At 41.0% G+C, this 13,659-nt stretch overlaps 1 long non-coding RNA gene across 1 annotated transcript; it reads left to right on the top strand.

The window, feature by feature from the left end:
- The first annotated feature begins 1,767 nt into the window (after window positions 1–1,767).
- LOC135965390 (uncharacterized) lies at window positions 1,768–8,717 on the top strand. The gene is made up of 2 exons (XR_010578272.2): window positions 1,768–1,874; window positions 6,712–8,717. It is a non-coding gene; the product is annotated as an uncharacterized lncRNA (long non-coding RNA).
- Window positions 8,718–13,659: the final 4,942 nt, after the last annotated feature.

Below are 13,659 nucleotides of genomic sequence, written 5' to 3'. Positions count from 1 at the left end.
AACAAACGAACCCCTTCTAAAAGGACAAAAGAGAACATGGGTTTTCCAAAGAGAGAGAACAGGGTAAATAGGCCTAATAAAGAGAAGGAAGTGAAAACATTCTGCATGGTTTGATGTGGGGTGAATAATGGGAAAGGTGGGAGGCGGGGGGATGAGGAGAGGTAAGACTGAGTTGGTAGGCAAGGGTTAAATAATAAAACATGTTAGATCCTTCCCTAAGGAATTAGACTTTCTTACCAAGAGTACTACAATATATTAGTTCATTTTGTGCTGCTATACCCAAAATGGGGAACAAAAAGAGGTTCAATTGACTTACAGTTCCGCATGGTTGGGGAGGCCTCACAATCGTGGTGGAAGGTGAAGGGCATGTTTCACAGGGTTGCAGAAAAGAGACTATGAGAAAAAAGCAGAAGGGGAAACCCCTGATAAACCCATCAGATTTCATGAGATTTATCCATGTGTGTCAAGGATTCACAGTTTAGTGAGGAAGATGAGTGTATAAATAAGTAAGTTTACCAGAGTTACCAGAACTTTGCTGGAACTCTCCCCCAATATGGGGTGGAGAAATTCAAATAAACCTGGCAAATAAACCTGTTATTGAAAGGCTTCACAGCTTAGGTGAGACATAAGCGTATTCTTAAAAACTGAACAAATGAACCCCTCCTAAAAGGACAAATGGGAACATGGGTTTTCCAAAGAGAGAGCACAGGTGAATAGGCGTCATAAAGAGAAGGAAGATTCTCATTATTAGGAGAATAGTATGGGAAAGACTGGCCCCCTTGATTTAATTACCTCCCCCTGGGTCCCTCCCACAAAATGTGAGGATTCTGAGAGATATAATTCAAGTTGAGATTTGTGTGCAGACATGGCCAAACCATATCATTCCACCCCTGGCCCCTCCAAATCTCATGACCTCACATTTCAAAACCAATCATGCCTTCCCAACAGTTCCCCAAAGTCTTAACTCATTTCAGCATTAACCCAAAAGTCTACGGTCTAAAGTCTCATCTGAGACAACGCGAGTCCCTTCTGCCTATGAGCCTGTAAAATCAAAAGCAAGTTAGTTACTTCCTAGATACAATGGGGGTACAGGCATTGAGTAAATACAGCCATTCCAAATAGGAGAAATTGGCCAAAACAAAGGAGTTATAGGGCCCATGCAAGTCCGAAATCCAGCAGGGAAGTCAAATTTTAAAGCTCCAAAGTGATCTCCTTTGACTCCAGGTCTCATATCCAGGTCACACTGATACAAGAAGTGGGTTCCCATGGTCTTGGGCAGCTCTGCCTATGTGGTTTTGCAGAGTACAGTCTCCCTCCTGGCTGCTTTCATGAGCTGGTATTGAGTGTCTGTGACTTTTCCAGGTGCACAGTGAAAGCTGTCAATGGATCTCCCATTCTGGGGTCTAGAGGATGGTGGCCCTCTTACAGCTTCATTAGACGGTGCTCCAGTAGGGACTCTGTGTGGGGGCTCTGACCCCACATTTCCCTTCCACACTGCCCTGGCAGAAGTTCTCCATGAGGGCCCCACCTGCAGGGGCCTTTGAAAACAGTATGCTGAGAATAGATAGGGCTCAAGGACAGTATCTCCAATTGAACTTTTAATGAGCTCCCGTAGGCGCCAAGAAGGCGGGCAGATAAGGAAGAGCATAGAAACAAAGAACTGAGTAGAAGGTTACATCTGGGAAAAGAAAGTTTGTTTTGCATTGCATTCTTTCTGCTGATGTGGGGTTTATGGAGTATAAATAAAGTGAGGCGGAGGCTCTGAGCGCGGCCGCCATGTTCACTGTGTGTCTTTGTCTTTTGTGTGTTCTTTCATTCTCCACCACCCCCGGCACGGACCCCAACAAGTGGCGCAGCGAGCAGGGTCAGCACGGGTGAGTAGGGGAGAACAAGAAGGGGAACCTCCTAGGGGCGGGTAAGGCCCAGATATTGTTAAGGGGAACCTTCTTAAGCTTTCATTATGGGGAATTCCATCTCTCTGGCCTCAGAATATTTACGGTTGTTTCAAGGACTATTGCTGTCTATAGGAGTAGAAGTGAAAGAAAAAAACTTTGAAGTGATTGTTTGCCCATGTTGAACAACATTGTTACTGGTTTCAGTATCAGACTAAAGTGCAGCTGAATCGCAGAGAATGGTTACAGGTAGTAAAAACTCTGCTTAGAGCTCTCCAGTTAGGGGATATTATGCCTCTAAAATTGTGGACCTTGTGTGACTCTATCACTCAGACATTAGAGTTACTTGAGACTGATTCAGAGTGTGGTAATGTAGCCACAGGAGGAAAGGTATCTGAGGATTTGGGAAAAAAAAAAAAAAAAAAAAAAAAAAATCTGAAATGGAGCCCATTTGTGCCAGGATAACAGAGGATGGTGGGGGTAGCAAAAGGGGGAGAAGAGAAAAAGCCAGCTCTTCCTTCTTCTAAGGGAAATTCTGACATGCAGTGTATTATGGAAATGCTTCAACAAATATTACAGAATGTATATTCTTCTAATTCACCTTTGCGAGCTTTCCCTGTTTCTTTTCCTTCTGCCCTGTTAAAAGAGGATTTTCCAGTGCCTCCAACCCCCCGGCTTCCTTATCTTTACCTTTGTTTGGCAAAGTTGAAGCCCTGTTCACATCAGACATACTTTAAATTTATACTAAACACCTGTTTAATATGTCAAAACCAGAGTATATGTATATCTTGTTGTTTGTTAAAATATTATGAGTATTTCAATAGTTAATAAATAAGCACATTAATATTAACTATTAATATTAATATAGTATTAATAACCCCAGCTAGGAAATTGTTCTGTTATAGGGGTGCATAGGTTCCACCAATTTACACTCCAAACAGAAGTTGAGTATTCGAGCTGCTTAACACATTAAATACCTCTTGATATTTTCTGTGTTTTTAAATTTTAACCATTGTATTATGTATGTAATGATTCTCAATTTGGTATTAATATACATATTTCCTAGTGAGTAATGATGTTAGACATATAGGTTTATTGTCATTTCCTTGTTCTGCTACTTTTGGTTGGGTTATTTGCCTTTTCTTATTAATATGTTGAGATTCTTTATATTTGGGGATATGAGTATTATTATATATTATATATACTTTTAATTAAAAAAAAATTTTTAAGGAGCTGGATCTGTTTCCAATTATTTGTGCTTCTTTTGCTCCTAATGCTCAGTTTTCAAATGGTGGCAATAATGTCCAATTTAATGCCTTACAAATTAAATTTTTAAAAAGAAATGAAAGCTGCCATTTCTAACTATGGACCTCAATCTCCTTTTATCCTTGGTCTTCTTGATATTTTTCATCAGAAAATTTGGTAATTCCTATAGACTGGAAGACTTTGGGGAAGGCTTTTCTTGATCGTTCTCAGTGGTTACAATTGCACAGCTGGTAAATGAACAAGGCACATGGATAGGCTAGGAAAAATATTATGTGTGATCCCCCTGGACCCACTGAGGAACAACTCACAGGCACGGGCCAATATGCTACTCTTAATGCTCAGGCTGGTTTAGATGATGTTGCCTTTACTCAAATCAAGACTTTGTTTTTAAGGGCCTGAAATAAGGTAGAGATAACAGGAAAATGTTCCCTTTCCTCTGTGAAGATTTTACAGGGCATAAATGAACTATATCCAGATTTCGTAGCCCGTCTTCAGGATGCTGTCTTCAAAATTGTGGGTGCTGGCCTTGCTTCAAAAATTTTGTTACAAACATTGTCTTTTAAAAATGCTTATGCTGACTGTTAAAAATTGTTAAAATCGTTAAAGGCCAATGGGGCCAATTTAGATAAATATATTAAAACTTGTGTTAGTGTTGGAGGGGCTATTTATAATGCTCAATTATTTGCTGGAGCTTTGCCTAAAGCCTTAAAAGGAAATAACAAACAAGGTGTTTGCTTTCAGTGTGGTAAACCTAGACATTTCAAAAAAGAATGTCATAAAAATTGAACACTTTCATCCCTCAAGGCAGAAAGCTGCCTTCAGAGGTGTACAAATATTGTGGTAAAGGTCGACATTGGACAAATAAATGTCGTTCCAAAACTGATAAAAGTGGAAATTTACTGTCTCCTCTCCTGGGAAACGGGAGCCGGGGCCCACAGGCTTGGGGCCCCAACAATTACAATACAAGTCTACTACAATATTCAGTGAGCAATGGCCTACAACATTAAGGAATAAATTCAAGTCCTCCTTAAGGATCCCACACCTTACCCCAGTTTCTCAGCTTTATGCGGCAACTAAGCAGAGCGCCGCTGCTGACTTAGCTATTACTCAGCCTTATACTTTGTCTCCTAATAGAGGAGTATATAAATTAGCTATTAGAGTGTGTGGCCCTTTGCCAAAAGGACATGATATTACTAATAAAATTTTTATTTTGGTACAAGTTTCACAATTTATACGCCTAGAGGCAGGGGAACGTATTCTCAATAGAGAGGGTTTCGTAGCACAGAAAAAACTGTTTTTTGGGAAACTTTAGTTTCTAATCAAAAGCCCTTATGTTCATTGCACATTAATGGGATAGTTTTAAAGGAGTTAATTGATACGGGGGTGAATATGTCTATTATTTGTTTAAATTAGTGGCCTATACAATGGGAAAAAAGACAAGTTTCAGTTATACTCACTGGCTTGGGTGCTGCTTCTGTGATTTATCAAGACGTAGAACCTTTAACCTGTGTCGGTCCTAAAGGTCAACAAGGTCAAGTGTTTTTTTTTATTTTTATATTGTTCCTATCAATATTAATTTTTGGGAACAAGATTTTTCACAACAATTTGCTGCTTTTTAAAACATTCCTCATATTTCCTCAGCTGCCAAAAATATGATGTTCAAAATGGGCTACAATCCTTTAAACTCATAGCCACTACTCCTATTTAGGTGAAACAGTGACCATTATTTAAAGAAATACTTAGGACTCTAAAAGAGTAAGTCAAAAAACAAATGGCCGAGAGGAATATAAAGCCACGTATTTCTGCATGGAATTCCCGTCTTTGTCTTGTCTTAAAACTATAAATGTTTACATTAAACCTAGGGAAAGTTTACAGCCTGGTCTTCCTAATCCTGCCCTTATCCCACAAAGTTAAAACCAGTGAAAAGCAGCAAGATGCTTTTGTATCATTACAAACTCAGCTTTCTTTCTACTCACTTAATATTGCCACAGAAAAAATTTAACTGGATTTTCTTATTCAATATTTAGGTTATACCTTGGGGGCACAAAATATTCAACCCCAAAAAATTCAAATTCGACGTGATCATTTAAAAACATTATATGATTTTCAAAAGCTTCTAGGAGACATTAATTGGATGCGTCCTGTTTTAGGAATACCAACATATCAGTTATAACATCTTTTTTCTATTCTAGAAGGAGACAGTCACTTGGACAACTCACACCATTTAACTCCTTTGGCTTTACAGGAACTCCAGCTTGTTGAAGAGCAACTTCAAAAGGCCCTTCCTTTTGTTTATTTCATACTTTACCTTCTCCCACAGGAATGATTCATCAAACTAGTCGACCACTAAAATGGATCTTTTTGTCCAATTAAATATCTAAACGCTTGGCTACTTATATCGATCGTTTAGCTGAACTGATCATCAAAGGACGGCATCACTGTCGACAACTTTGGGGAGGAGATCCTTCCTTAATTATCTCTCAATTCACTCATAGTCAGATCACTTATCTTCTTGCAACTTCTGATTCTTGGCAAGAAGCTTCATCAATCTTGAGTTACAGTTTATCCTTATCCCTCAGTGCAATAGAGAGAATTGTTTGCTATTCTCATGGTCTTACTTGATTTCCGTACTACTGATTGTAACATTGTTAGTGATTCTCAATACGCCGTTTATGTTACTTCTTATATTTCTCAGGCCACTTTACCTCTTTGTGCTACTTCTTCTCTTCAGTAATTCTTTTCTTTGTTATCCTTTACTTTGAGCCAACGTCGAGCTCCTTTATTCATCACTCATCTTCGTTCTCATTCTCAACTTTCTGGACCATTAGTTCATGGTAATACTCAGATTGATTTGCTTTTAATCGGCCACCTACATGCTGCAGAACAAAAATATACTCTACATCACACTAATAGTTCTGGCCTTCAATGATGGTTTCATTTAACTCATAAACAAGCTCGTTCTCTTATTCGAGCTTGTCCTTCCTGTGCTCCTTTGAGCATTCCATCCTTCCATCCTGGGGTTAATCCACGAGATGTCCCTTCTTTTGGACGATTAAAATGTTCATCATACCATTGATACCTTTTCTCATTTCTGTTATTACTCATCTCTTAGTTTGTTTCGCCATCATGGGCGTTCCTCTTATACTTAAAACTGATAATGCCCCTGCTTATGTCTCTCATAAATTACAAGTTTTCTTACAGCAATACAATATTCAACATATCACTGGTATCCCGGGCAACAGTCAAGGTCAAGCCATCATTGAGCGTGCAAATTTAACTTTAAAAACTTAACTATTAAAACAAAACAAAAAGGGGGAAATGAGCCCCCCAGAAACCAGATTTTGAAACCAGATTTTGAAGGTTCTTTTTACCTTAATTTTTTTGAATCAATGGAGACAATTGCAAGATTCCGCTGCCGTAACCCATCTTTCCTCACCTCCCTCGGTGATAGTCCCCACTGACAGTTGAAAGGTTTGGTATCCTAATGAAGAAGGTAAGTATGTTCAAGGGCAAGTTCTAAAACAGGGACGGAGCTATGCTCTTGTCCTTACAGGGAGCGGACCTGAGTGGTTTCCTACAAGATGATTGAAACCCTGTTGAAAAGAAAACTGGATTCAGCATGCATTTCTTCCTTTGTTGGATGTGCCTCGGCGGGGGACTTATTTCTCTTAGTGAGGCTTTGTATGAATATTGGACTTATATTCCCTTTCTGCCCTTGTATCAGGGAGTCGCCTGGGGGGAGGCGGAAATTAAGGTTTTCACCAATGACACTACTTGGATGCCGTCCCCCTATATAGACAAGGACAATATAGAACGGGAAACGGGAATCATAAACAACACATACCAATTTGGAGTGGAAGGACTTCCAATATGTATGGGAAATAGTTCTCATTGTCTCCGAAGATCTCATGAAGCCTGGGCTGTTCGTTATAATCATAGTCATGTGGCTGCTAATACTGTTATTATTGTAACTAGAAGTTTTTAATATAATCATACTGTATATAGTAATGAAACTATTCCTAGTTCTTTACTTTTTTGTCCTATTCTAGAGGTTTCTCCTAATATTGAGGTGCTGGAGTGACAACAATGTCGGGGAACTAAACCCCGGATTTTATTAGAATACAATGGGATGCAAATAACTGATTGAAGTGTGCACGGTGATTTTAAACAAAATTTAGTCACATACCTTTGAAATGACACTGGGTAAATAAAAGTATTGCTGCTAACACTAATGAAACCTTGGTATGGTGTGAAGGAGGCCTGAAGTACAGAGTTATTTTTGGAAGTTGTTAGCTGCAGGCGATGCCATTAGCACTTTTGTGGGGAATATGCCCCTTAATCTTTCTAACCCGAATAACTCCTTTCATATTCAGTTATATCGAAATACCTCCTGATATATTATTGCTTGTGTCTGTAAGCCCTACCTATTATTAGCAGGGAATTTGACATGGGATAATGATACGGGGATTGTTAATTGTACAGATATGTGTACATTTTTGTCTTGCCTCAATTATTCCTGGTGGCACAACCTTACTGAGGATATTTATATCCTCAGGGCTCGTAAGGAAATTTGGCTACCTGTTAACCTTATGCGACTGTGGGGGGCATCACCTCTTGAGACTTATATTTGGACTTCTCTCCAGTGAACCCTCCGTGCCCTTGGACTTATAATTGCCTCGGTGATGAGCCTTGTCGCCATCGTCTCCACTGCGGCCATAGCAGGGCTTGCTCTTCATCAAAGCATACAAAATGCTGAATTTGTGCAGCAATGGCACGAACAATCTCACCGGTTATGGCTTCAACAACAAAACATTGATTCTCAACTTGATGAAAGATTGGACAACATGGAACAAGCCTTGACATGGCTTGGAGATCAGCTCACTGTCCTCAGTACTCGGATAACATTACAATGTGATTGGAACTCCACTCAATTTTGTGTAACGCCTGTGCTTTTTAACATCTCTCAAAATTGGACCGTAATCCAAAAATTATTAATAGGCCATAAAAATATTAGTTTGGACATCCCAGAGCTCACTCAGAACATTTCCGAAGCATTTCGACAACAATTACATGTGTTGTCCGGAACTGTAACCCTTCAGGAGCTGGGTCAGCGCCTTGCTGCCTTTAACCCATGGACCCAGATGAAGACATGGATTTCTACAATCTCTGGAAGTATATTGCTTTGGGCACTTGGATTGGGTCTACTTCTTTTGGTGATTCGATGCTCCCTCCGTCACCTCCAAACACAAAAGAAAACACAAGAACAAATATGGCTACCTTTTTAGGATTGAGGCAAAACAAAAAAAAAAGGGGCCTTTGAAAACAGTATGCTGAGAATAGATAGGGCTCAAGGACAGTATCTCCAATTGAACTTTTAATGAACTCCCATAGGCGCCAAGAAGGCGGGCAGATAAGGAAGAGCATAGAAACAAAGAACTGAGTAGAAGGTTACATCTGGGAAAAGAAAGTTTGTTTTGCATTGCATTCTTTCTGCTGACGTGGGGTTTATGGAGTATAAATAAAGTGAGGGGGAGGCTCTGAGCGCGGCCGCCATGTTCACTGTGTGTCTTTGTCTTTTGTGTGTTCTTTCATTCTCCACCACCCCCGGCACGGACCCCAACACCCACCCCTACAGTGAACTTTTGCCTGGGAATCCAGGCATTTCCATCCATTTTCTGAAATCTAAGCACAGGTTCCCAAACCTTAATTCTTGACTTCTGTGCACCTGCAGACTCAACACCACATGGAAGCTGCCAACGCTTGGGGTTTCCACCCTCTGAAGTCACATCACAAGCTCCATGTTGTCCCCTTTCAGCCATGGCTGGAGCAGCAAGGGACACAAGGCACCAAGTTCCTGGGCTGCACACAACATAGGGACCCTGGGCCCAGCCCACAAAACCACTTTTTCCTCCTGGGCCTCTGGACCTGTGATGGGATGGCCTGCCATGAAAGTCTCTGACATGGCCTGGAGACATTTTCCCCATGGTCTTGGCAATTGACATTAGGCTCCTTGCTACTTATGCAAATATCTACAGCTGGCTTGAATTTTTCCTCAAAAGATTGGTTTTTCTTTTCTACTGCATTGTCAGGCTGCAAATTTTCTGAACTTTTATTCTCTATTCCCCTTTTAAAAATGGAATGCTTTTAACAGCACCCAAGTCACCTTTTGAATGCTTTGCTTCTTAGATATTTCTTCTGCTAAATCATCTCTCTCAACTTCAAAGTTCCACAAATCTCTAGGGCAGGGGCAAAATGCCACCAGTCTCTTTGCTAAAACATAACAAGAGTTACCTTTGCTTAGTTCCCAACAAGTTCTTCATCTCCATCTGAGACCACCTCAGCCTGGACCTTATTGTCCATATTGCTAACAGCATTTTTGTCAAAGCCATTCAACAAGTCTCTAGGAGATTCCAAACTTTCCCATATTGTCCTGTCTTCTTCTGAGCCCTCCAGACTGTTCCAACCTCTGCATGTTACCCAGTTCCAAAGTTGCTTCCACATTTTTGGGTATCTTTTCAGCAGCACCCCACTCTACTGTTACCAATGTACTGTAGTCCATTTTCATGCTACTGATAAAGACATTTCTGAAACTGGGAACAAAAAGAAGTTCAATTGGACTTACAGTTCCATGTAGCTGGGGTGGCCTCAGAATCATGGTGGAAGGTGAAAGGCACATCTCATAGAGCATCAGACAACAGAAAATGAGAAAGAAGAAAAAGCGGGAACCCCTGATAAACCCATCAGATCTCTTGAAGCTTATTCACTATCACTAGAATTGCACGAGAATGACCAGCCCCCATGAGTCAATTACCTCCCTCTGGGTCCCTCCCACAACACGTAGGAATTCTGGGAGGTAAAATTCAAGTTTAGATTTAGGTGAAGACATGGCCAAACCATATCACATGACTATATAAATACAGACATTTAGTGCATGTCAGTGGAGACTCTAAAACCCTAAAAACTAAAATATTTTGGCCTTAGCAACATTTGTTTAGAAGTAAAGTAGGTCAAAATCTACTTCAAAATACTTTTAAATAAATTAATAAAGTAGACAAACAGTATACTTTGATTTTATTTCATCTTTCTAGTGTCCCAGAATGTTAAGACTGGGAGTTATCTTCCGAAGTATTCAACCCCTCATTTCACAATTAGAAAATGGAAGAACAGAAAATAGGAAAGACTTGTGCAATGTTACACAGTAAGTACAAGTAGGACTGCTGATACAGTTTGGATCTGAGTCTCCACCTAAATCTCTTGTTCAATGATAATCGCCAGTATTGGAGGTGGGGCCTTGTGGGAGGTTGCTGTGGTTTGCCATGGTTACTATGGGACTGAACGAAGGGGGCAAATGTAGAAATGAAAACTTAAGACCAAAGTAACCATTTTAAAGGAAGGGACCAGGGAAGAAGAAGAGGGCTCCCAGCTTCTAGTGAGCAAGGGCAGCTGCCCTGAGCTTCTATAGCCCTTTGTATTTATTGGGTGTTGCACAAAGTCAGGGACCCCGAACGGAGGGACCGGCTGAAGCTGTGGCAGAAGAGCATAAATTGTGAAGATTTCATGGACATTTATTAGTTCCCCAAATTAATACTTTTATAATTTCTTACACCTGTCTTTACTGAAATCTCTGAACATAAATTGTGAAGATTTCATGGACACTTATCACTTCCCCAATCAATACCCTTGTGATTTCCTATGCCTGTCTTTAATCTCTTAATCCCATCATCTTCTTCGTAAGCTGAGGAGGATATATGTCGCCTCAGGACCCTGTGATGATTGTGTTAACTGTGCAAATGGTTTGTAGAGCATGTGTGTTTGAACAATATGAAATCTAGGCATCTTAAAAAAAGAACAGAATAACGGCAATGTTCAGAGAACAACGGAGGTAACCTTGAACTGGCCGCCAATAAGCCAAATGGAGCAGAGTCATATTTCTCCTCTTTATAAAGCAAATAGGAGAAATATTGGTGAATTCTTTTTCTTAGCAAGGAACATCCCTGAGAAAGAGAATGCACCCCTGAGGGCAGGCCCCCTTGGAAGCATGCCGTCTTTTATGGTCGAAGTGGAAGGGATGAAATAAGCCCCGGTCTCCTGTAGAGCTCAGACAGGTTGTCTGCTCTCAAACCCTGACTCCTGATAAGATGTTATCAATGACAATGCATGCCCGAAACTTCATTAGCAATTTTAATTTCGCCCCATCCAGTGGTCCTGTGATCTCGCCCTGCCTCCATTTGCTTTGTGATATTTTATTACCTTGTGAAGCATGTGATCTCTGTGACCCACACCCTATTCATGCACTCCCTCCCCTTTTGAAAATTGCTAATAAAAACTTGCTGGTTTTAGGGCTCAGAGAACATCACAGATCCTGCCTACATGTGATGTCTCCCCCGGACACCCATCTTTAAATTTCTCTCTCGTACTCTTTCCCTTTATTTCTCAAACCAGCTGAGACACCTAGGAAATACAAAAGAACCGACGTTAGCCATCAGGAGTGGGTTCTCCCGATAGTTGGGTAGAAAGAGCAGGGTGGAGGAGGCAATGATTGGTCAGCTGCTTAATTGATCATAGGTTTGCATTATTGCTAACAGGCTTCAGATATGTCTCATCACAAAAAACACTACACTGGGGGTGTGACTGCACTCAGCACTCCTTCTGGGTGGCAGATGCAGTTTGTCAGTTTGCCAACAACCTGCTTTCATGAGAAGTTTGCTGTTTACTCATAGAGCCTCCAGTGCTATACTGAGTTGATCACGACCCTCACTCTTTCGGCCTGCAACAGGAGGTGACTGGATCCTGGGGCAGATTCTCATGGTTTAACGCCATCCACGTTAGTGCGGTCATCATGATAGTGAGTTCTCACATCTGGCTGTTTAAAAGTGTGTAGCACCTTCCCCCTCCCTCTCTTCCTTCTGCTCTGGCCATGTGAGATGTCTCACTCCCCCTTTGCCTTCTGCCCTGATTGAAAGCTTCCTGAGGCTTCCCCAGAAACAGAAGCTGCTATGCTTCCTGTACAGCCTGCAGAACCATAGCCAATTAAACCTCTTTTCTTTATAAATGACCCAGTCTCAGGTATTTCCTTATAGTAGTGTGAGAACAGACTAATAAAGCTGGGTCTAGCCACTGAGTTTTGTCCCTTGTTCAATCCAGAGCCTAGATACAATCACTCCACTCCAGAACTTTTCTTACCATGGTCTGGCTGCATTGCTGAGCCCTGTTTTCTGTAACTGCCTTTCTCAAACTACTTTTTACAAAAATTCCTGTTTCCAGTGATTTTCATTATAAAAATTGGAATTGTGTTGCCCGGAAGGGAAGAGTTCTGGTTTAAAGACAACATAAAATTGCTCCCAACTTTCTGATAGAAATCACCCGATTCGAGGCACCATGCTCTTTGGGACAAGTCACAAGTCAGAAAAGAAATTTTGTTAATTCCTTTTTTGGGTGATGTTTGGAAATAGGGAAGTGGGGGAGTTAGAGGTGAGGTGGGGAGGAGGAATTAATTACACTGGAGTGAGTTGCGAATTATGCCTGCACAGTGACTAGAATTAGGTCCCCAAATTTAAAGGTCCGCAGGAAACAGAAGCAGGCTATCTGCCAGAACAAAACTCCTGGATGGAAAAGTTTCTCTGCTTCCGCGTCTGGCTTTTCTAACTCTTTCCTTTATTTCCACTCAATAGCATTCGAGTGGCTTATAGAGGAACGTCTGATACCAAAGCTTATTGGAAACAAATGTTTAGAACAACCAAAAACATTTTTTTGAGAGGGAGTCTCACTCTGTCACCTAGGCTGGAGTACAGTGGCACAATCTCAGCTCACTGCAACCTCTGCCTCCTGGGCTCAAGAAATTCTCCTGCCTCAGCCTCCCCAGTAGCTGGGATTACAGGTGCCTGCCACCATACCCAGCCAATTTTTGTATTTGTAGTAGTGATGGGGTTTCATCATTTTGGCCAGGCTGGTCTTGAACTCCGGACCTCAGGTGATCTGCGACCTCAGCCTCCCAAATTACTGAGATTACAGGCATGACCCACCACGCCCAGGCTAAAATAACCACAAAATTTAAACCACTATAGAGCACTGAGAAGGGAATCAGGAAACCTGCTGCTATCAATTGAAGTCACCTTCCAAGAAATCCTCCTTCTTTTCCCAGTAAGCCAACACCAGTAGAGTCTCATTATTTGTGGATTCCATATTTGCAAATTCATCTGCTTTCTAAAATGTATTTATGACCCCAAAGTCAACACTTGCGGTTCTTTATAAACATTCAAGAACATGTCCAAGGTGGTGAAAAATTTGAGACACCCGACACACACATCCCTGGGTGAGATCTAACAAGGCAGTGTTCCAACTTCTTGTTTCAGCCCCACACTGTGAACAAGAGCCTTTTTGCAGCCTATTTGTGCCTCATTTTTACATTCTCATTCTTTCTGCTGGTGATTTGACTGTTTAAAATGTCCTCAACACATCCCTGAAGTGCTGTCTATTGTTCCTACATTCAAGAATGCTGTAT

The sequence above is a fragment of the Macaca fascicularis genome, chromosome 1 (genome assembly GCF_037993035.2).
Source record: "Macaca fascicularis isolate 582-1 chromosome 1, T2T-MFA8v1.1".
Classification (NCBI taxonomy): domain Eukaryota; kingdom Metazoa; phylum Chordata; class Mammalia; order Primates; family Cercopithecidae; genus Macaca; species Macaca fascicularis.
The sequence above is the reverse complement of the archived record's forward strand: the minus strand, read 5'-3'. Positions and strand labels throughout refer to the sequence as shown.